This window comes from Acinonyx jubatus, chromosome X, assembly GCF_027475565.1.
Source record: "Acinonyx jubatus isolate Ajub_Pintada_27869175 chromosome X, VMU_Ajub_asm_v1.0, whole genome shotgun sequence".
NCBI classification, from domain to species: domain Eukaryota; kingdom Metazoa; phylum Chordata; class Mammalia; order Carnivora; family Felidae; genus Acinonyx; species Acinonyx jubatus.
In genome coordinates, this window is record NC_069389.1 from 122,192,677 (window position 1) to 122,199,314 (window position 6,638).

A 6,638-nucleotide genomic window follows, 5' to 3' on the forward strand; every position below is an offset into this window, starting at 1 on the left:
GTATTTCCTTCTAATCTTTGTCCATTTGTACATCTATTTTGTTATATCATATCACCTTTTCCACTTATGCATGTAAAGAGGTTCTAGATGTTTTATAATTTTTTTAAAGTTTTATTTATTTTGAGAGAGAGAGAGAGAGAGAGAGAGAGAGAGAGAGAGACAGCGATCAGGAGAGGGGCAGAGAGAGAGAGAGAGAGAGAGAGAATCCCAAGCAGGCTCCATACTATCAGCATGGAGCCTGACACGGGGCTTGAACTCACGAACCGTGAGACCATGACCTGAGCCAAAATCAAGAGTTGTACACCTAACCAATTGAGCCCCCTAGACCCCCCAAGATGTTTTAAATCCCCAAGGAGACAGTGAGGATATTTTTAAGACCAGATGGTAATTACCTTTGAACTTGAATGTGTTTGAAAGCAACTACAAAAGCATTGGAAACATAAAAGAGCATAGTAACATATGTATTCGGAGAACAGTGAAAAGGACAGTTTTCCTGGAGTATGGAGTCTATGTGGGCAGGAGTTGGAGTAGATGAGGACAGACAGGTAGGTCAGGTCCAGGTTGGTAAAGGTCTGGAATATCACCTGAAGGAATGTGGTTTCATCTTTGAAGGAGTGCTTGCAGAGGATTTTTAAAAATAAACGTGCTGGGCCTAGGTTTGCTTTTCAGAATGGCCACTCTGGTGTAGACAATGGAATGGTAGAACATGAGATTAGAGGTGGCAGTAAATCCAGTTCTAAAACAATCACAGTAATCCAGCAGAAGGCTGTGGCAGTGGGGATGTCTCCCTACAAAGCAATGGCAGTTGAAGGGGCTTGAACTACTGTTGTAAGGATTTCTGGTGCCATGGGCCAAATGTGGGAACTGTCCCCTACCAGTCTTACCCTCCCTTAAAGACCACCTCCTTCATAAAGCCACTCTCAATCCATTATCACTACCCCCACCATACCCCACCCCCATCTCTCTTCCTTCTCTGTGGCTCCAGCAGGCTGTATGCTCTCTACAATAAAACTAATCATTTGACTTTGTAATCAGGGCATTCATTCTCAAATTGTTTGTTTGTTTTTTCTTTTTATATCCATTCATATTTTTTTAATTGAGATTCAAGTTAGTTAACATATAGTGTAGTATTGGTTTCAGGAGTAGAATATAGTGATTCATCACTTATATATAACACCCAGTGCTCATCCCAACAAGTGCCCTCCTTAATGCCCATCACCCATCTAGCCCATCCACCCTCCCACCTCCCCACTATCAACCCTCAGTTTTTTCTTTGTATTTAAGGGTCTTTTACGGTTTGCCTCCCTCTCTGCTTTTATCTTATTTTTGCTTCCCTTCCTCTATATTCATCTATTGTGTTTCTTAAATTCCACATATGAGTGAAATGATGATATTTGTCTTTCTCAGATTGACTTATTTAGTTTAGCATAATACACTCTAGTTCCATCCACCTTGTTGCAAATGGCAAGATTTAATTCTTTTTCATCACTGAGTAATATTCCAGTGTGTGTGTGTGTGTGTGTGTGTGTGTGTGTGTGTCCATTCATCATCAGTTGATGGACATTTGGGCTCTTTCCATACTTTGGCTATTGTTATAGCATTGCTATAAATATTGGGGTGCATGTGCTCCTTCATATCAGTATTTTTAAATCCTTTGCATAAATACCTGGTAGTGCAATTGCTGGGTCATAGGGTAGCTCTATTTTTTAACTTTTTGAGGAACCTCCATACTGTTCTCCAGAGTGGCTGCACCAGTTTGCATTCCCACCAACAGTGCAAAAGGTGCTGGGAAAACTGGACAGTAGCATGCAGAAGAATGAAACTGGACCACTTTCTACACCATACACAAAAATAAATTCAAAATGGGTGAAGGACCTAAATGTAATATAGGAAACCATCAGAATTCTGGAGGAGAAAACAGTCAGCAACTTCTTTGACCTCGGCTACAGCAACTTCTTACTAGACATGTCTCTGGAGGCAAAGGAAACAAAAGCAGAAATGAACTACTGGGACCTCATCAAAATAAAAAGCTTCTGCACAGCAGAGGAAACAATCAGAAAAACTAAAAGGCAACTGACCAAATGGCAGAAGATATTTGCAAATGACATTTTGGATAAAGGGTTAGTATCCAAAATCTATAAAGAACTTATCAAACTCAACACCCCAAAATCAAATTGTTTTAATTATTCTCCTGACAATTATTTATTGAGCAGGCAGAGATCTGGGGCTGGAAGGGATTAGAATTGGGAGTCCTCAGCATATACCACGGGGCAAATCAAGCCAGTTCCTTGCTGCTGAATTTCCTATCTCCACCATGCCCAGCATGTAGGGGCTCATTGGAATCTGCTTTAAGTGTTTTCTTCCCGATTAAATGACTTTCTTCTTGAGAGACATGTGCCCACTCTTTTTTTGTAGTTTCCATGGAGTAAAACACTCAGCTAGACATACACTAGGTACTCAGTAGGCATCGGACTTGGAGCCGAGGAGACCTTCCTGTCCATCTTCTCTTCCTACAATGCTACCAACTCCAGCCTTCCCCAAGGAGGCTCATGGTAAGTAGGAATGGTTTGGGTCTTTTAGGAGTCTGTAATATTCACAGATGTGCCCTCAGACTTTTGTCAAGAGGGTGGTAGTTAGCTGGCCCCTGCTCAGCAGGATGTGGGTAAGGATGGGACACCAGCGAAGTACAAGACCCTGATCTCCCTCGGTAAGGACAGCATTCCTTCTCTGGACCCTATGAGCCGGGGCTGGAGAGCCAGGGCTCTGATTTGTGTTTCCTATGGAGCCAGAAACAGATCGTTTCTGTTTCTGTTTTCTGTTGCAAGACCAGTGACAAATGGAATTGTTGATAAACTTCCTTATGGTGCTCACAGACTTTGGTCTCTCTGTCCTCTGATCTTCTAGGTCAGGGGTTTTCCTATCACATTTCATTGGAGATGACCAGATTTCCATTCTATCTGGGAAGGCAAAGCTAGTTGTTCCTTGCAGCTGAGAGTTTCCCACTCCTGCCCCCATACCCATCCTCCTTCCTTTCCTCCTGTCCTTCTTGGAAGTCACATTGGACCCTGTGGAGATATTCTTGGTACCACTGTGTGGTGTCCTAGAGTACCTTTTCCTCCTGGAAGCCAAGTGATTGGAATGGATCTGTGGGACACCACTGTGACCCTAGCACAAATATCTAAGTCCCCTTTATTTTTCAAAAACCAGGGATTCCAATTCCCAAACCAGACATGATTTCCCAGTTAGAGCAGCAGAGGAATCATGGATGCTTAAAGGAGAAGGGCCATGAAGCCTCTGTCTAGGTGAGTGAGTGAAAGCCAAGTAAGCTGATATCCTTATGGTTAGCAAAAGCGTGCAAGGCCTTTTTCACTTTCTGGTAGTGAGAGCAGTTTTATGTTTATTTTGTATCCCCCATAGGAGGTACTCATACCTGATCCATTCAGAGAAAGTGAAAACTGACCATTTGGAGACCCTGGATTGAAGTAAGGTTTGCAATTCTAGCTCTGAGAAGAAAAATGAACACTTTAAGGATTCTAAATGCTGTGTGGTGTTTTTGTTGGCCTCTGCTACCTACTCACATTCAGCATTCATAATTCTGTGTGAGGTGTTCCCAATTGCATTCTCCTTCACAGGACGTTTACATTCCAGTCAAAAGAATAGCGTGTTTAATAATGGCAAGTTGAGGGGCGCCTGGGTGGCTCAGTTGGTTGAGCGTCCGACTTCGACTCAGGTCACGATCTCACAGTGTGTGAGTTCGAGCCCTGTGTCAGGCTCTGTGCTGACAGCTTGGAGCCCAGAGCCTGCTTTGGATTCCGTGTCTCCCTCTCTCTCCCTGCCCCTCCTTCACTCACACTCGCTCTCTCTCTCTCTCTCTCTCTCTCTCTCAAAAATAAATAAACATTTAAATTTTTTTTTTAATTAATGGCAAGTTGACCCCAAAGAAAGGGTGGAAGTAGGGTGACAACGAAAACTATTTGTTGCATTTTGTGTTTTTTAAAAAGACATTCATTCATTTAACAAATAGATTTTTTTACCCAGATTGGCCCATGACAAAGATAATATGTGCTCAAAAAAATCGAGAGAGACATCCAGAAGAAAACACAAATGTCTTGAAATCCTAACTCCCAGAGCCAATCACCGTCAACCTTTGTATAAGCATTCTTCTGATCCCTTTCATCCCACACAACTACTTGTGGAGATGTGGCTACTCTGAGGTACGTGCTGTGATCCTTTACCTGCCATTTGGCCTTCATAGTGTGTTGTGGACAGCTCTCCGTGTCATTGCATATATATGTGTAGCTGGGTATTCATCCCCTTCAGTGGCTGCATAGCATTGCACTTTACCAGCATGTTATCCTCTATTTACCCCAGTCCACTATTGATAACTAGGTTGTTTCCAGATTTACATTATTCTATGCAACACCAAAGTCAAATAACCTTCTGTTACATCTTTGCAAACTTGTCAGGCTATCTTTTATGGATAAATTCCTCGCAGTGGCATTGATGGAGCAAATGGTGACGTTCAAGTCATCTAAAATACGCTATTTCCTTTAAACTCATGATACTTCTGAATCATTTTTAACTAAAAGCCAAATGCAGTGAATTGATCTTAGAAAAGTAATTGACAACATTTTCTAAAAGCTTCCCCAGGCCTGTGAGGAAGATTGATGATACTGGGATGTGGGGTTCCCTTTAACTTCTTCAATTTTCACCCAAGTCTCTATTGTTTTTACTTCTTCTGTGCCTCCCTCACAGATTGATGACTTTCCCCATTTTAGAACTGAACCCCTTAGCATTCACCATTTGTATTTTAGGTCGTCTCAAATTAGTACACAGGTAATGGCAACAGATAATAACAATAGCAAACACTTGTATGGCATGTACAGTGTGTCAGGCATGCAGTGGTATGTACTTTTCAAATATAGCTGAGTTCATCTTATAAAAAGTCTTAGGTAGAAATTGCCAACATCTTCATTTCACTGGTGAAGAAACGTAGGCCCTAAAAGACTAAATGATTTGTTCAAATTCAGACAGCAAATATGTGGTTGAGCCAGGAATAAAACCTGTGCAGTTTGGCTCCAGAAGCTTACAGGTTCATCTAAGCCAATGTGCCTTCCCTTGCCAGCTCACAAAGGTGGTAGACACAGGTGCTCCATGCCCTAGCTACTCAACTTCTGTGAGCAGCCAGTCATAATCCCCTCCTCCCCCAGCATCTCAGTTGAATTAAGATGTGGAAGTTACCTGTGTTCATTTGGTAGGATGTAAGCCTCTTCTTGTGTTTGAATGAACCCTCTAGAACTAATACAAGATCCTGCTTTCTACATCTCTCTTTCCCCTCCCTATTGTTCAAGGCCAAGTTCACCATACTCATTCTGGAACAAAAGTCTCTTCTGGTTCCTTATTCAAGGCAGTGGGCAATTTTGCATAGGACCTTCTTTCATGCAGTTCTAAACTTCAGGGCTGGAGGAAACTGGGATTTCTCCCTTCCTTGTTTGTAAATAATGTCTCTTGTTGGCAGAGTTTGTTTTAATCATAAAAGTATGTTGTGTTGGTTGCAGAAAAAAAATTTTACAGGCAGGAAAGTATAAAGAAGCAAATAAAATCACTTGTTAGAGGAAAGCACTATTAATGTTTTTAGTGTATTTCCTTCCATTATTTTTTATATACACATGTAAGTATATATGTACTTATACGTTATAACTACAAAAGATTATGGTCATGTATACTGGTTTTTGTTTGATTTTATAATCATAACCAGTTTTACAAATCATTAAAAAATCTTTAGGGGTGCCTTGGTGGTTCAGCCGGTTAAGCGTCCAACTCTTGGTTTCAGTTCAGGTCACAAGGTTTGAGTTCAAGCCCTGCATCAAGCTCTACACTGACAGTGCAGAGCCTGCTTGGGATTTTCTCTCTCTCCTTCTCTCTCTGCTCTTCCCGAGCATTCTCTCTCTCTCAAAAATAAATAAATAAACTCTTAAAAAAAGTTAAAAAATTCTTCAAAATCATGATATTTAATGACTATTTCATCATCTAGATATATAATTACTTTAATCATTTATGTGTTCTGGGAAATTTTAATTTTTTCCCTTTTCACTTACTTACACTGTTATGAACATCTTTGCATTTAAATGTCTCTCCACAGCTCTGTTTTTTCCCTCTAGAATAACTAGAAGAGGAATTTTCATGGTACTTGATTTGTGTTATGAATTGCTTGTCAAAAAGCTTTCCAGTTTACATTCTTGTAGAAGTATATGAGAATGCATATGTCCCTATACCCTGCCAGCATGTACTGTAGTTTTTAAAATCTCTGCCAGTTTGAAGAGGGGAAAACGGTTTTAATTTTGAACTTTTTTTTCAAGTGCTTATTGGCCATTTCTTGTTTTAGTCCCCTGTTCCCTCAGGCTCCCCTTTTAATGACAGGGGATCTGGCGAACCATAGACCCTTAACCTGGATATTTGGATTCTCTTACTCCTTCTAGTTTCCTCTTTAAAGCATGCCCTTCTGCTTGCACTCTGAAGCCCATCCTAATTTGTCCTCATACCCTTGTCCCCATAATTATTATGTCTTCTCTCCCTTCAGCAACTTCATCCTTTCCTCTTGAAGTCATGCATTCTCTGCCTTCCATCAGAATCAGAAC

The 6,638-nt window shown here is 41.0% G+C and overlaps 1 long non-coding RNA gene across 1 annotated transcript; it reads left to right on the plus strand.

Moving 5' to 3' along the window:
• The first annotated feature begins 1,705 nt into the window (after window positions 1-1,705).
• LOC113597338 (uncharacterized) lies at window positions 1,706-6,389 on the plus strand. Its single transcript, XR_003418116.2, has 3 exons — window positions 1,706-2,120; window positions 2,416-2,552; window positions 4,039-6,389. It is a non-coding gene; the product is annotated as an uncharacterized LOC113597338 (long non-coding RNA).
• Window positions 6,390-6,638: the final 249 nt, after the last annotated feature.